Raw genomic sequence first — 1,309 nt, 5'->3', positions numbered from 1 at the left:
GAACCCGTACGCTCGGTGGACATATCGATCGATCAAATCGATACCCTATGCTCCTTCTCTCGCTGAAAAGCCAAGTTGGGCTGCCTCCAACCGGCCCATTATGGCGCTAAGGCAGGCCACCCATGCGACCAGCCCATAGTGGCCATGGGAGAAGCCATCGATCGCTGCCGAACGGAGCTGTCTCGCTGCAAGAAGTGAGAAGCTGACTTCTGAAGCTGATTTTGAGAAGTTTTGGAAGCTTGGAGAGGATCAGAGTAGGCTCTTAGTGTTCGAGATTCTTTTGAGCAGTTATAATTTGTGGATGCAACAGCTTAACTTCGAACTAAGCATTCATATGTTCTGTAGTGACTTCCATAATCAGTATAAGGTTGTCGCTTTTCTGATTCTTCTGTTCCAGATTCTTCAGCAGAGATGTGGCATGTTAACATATTCAACAAACTTAAAATATTTGGTGTACATCCAATTTGACATACAAGATAAGGGTCAAAACATCCACCTTATCTTCCATCTCTTACCTTCTTTCTCTGAATATGCTCACAAATTTTAGTGGTCGCTAATTGCTTTTGCTTAAATGTTGAAAAGTTTTCAATTAGGTTCAGACCCAGGTACAGAGTTTGTTCCTTTCATGCAGAATACATTATGTGATTAGTCTTGGTTCCAATATGGTACGATCAAAGGCCACTACTGCTGCAGATTCGATGCTCATTTTCCACGAGTCAGATGGTGGTGGGAGTTGCTCAGGATTTACATGGTGACTGCTAATCTTCCTTGCGGGTTACAATTCCAAGATGACACCATGCCGGTCTAACCAGAATGAATGGCTTGTAAGATTAGAAAGGGGATAATTGATTTTCGTCACGTGTTCTTTTGTTTTCTTTTACTGAAAGAAGATAGAGAAGCAGAACAATTCATTCCCTTGGATAACAAGAAAACTAATCTGTACATTGGTAGATAATTTTGACAGAAGCAAATGTATATTGTTAGCCCAAAGCTATGTGTTCCATAGTTATGCCAAATCATTGCAATTTGCTGAGATATGAACAATACGGTTCTGGTTTCATAAGCTTCCAACTTAAATGCAACAAGCATGCATATCTATATTCCAGTCAAACTATGTATCTATCACAAATCTTCTCACAACTGTTTTCTTATTTGTTTTGCTTATTACTGCTATCCTACCGTAAGGAGCAACTAAAAACACTCACTCAACTTCCTTTGCCCTCCCCTCACTGCTCTGTGAGGAATATGAGGATGTGGTGATTGGCGTCTTCGCCCTAGAAGGACTCGCACCAATGACCATGTCGTACAT

Source organism: Hordeum vulgare, chromosome 2H, assembly GCF_904849725.1.
Source record: "Hordeum vulgare subsp. vulgare chromosome 2H, MorexV3_pseudomolecules_assembly, whole genome shotgun sequence".
NCBI classification, from domain to species: Eukaryota; Viridiplantae; Streptophyta; class Magnoliopsida; order Poales; family Poaceae; genus Hordeum; species Hordeum vulgare.
Note: the sequence above shows the minus strand (reverse complement) of the source record.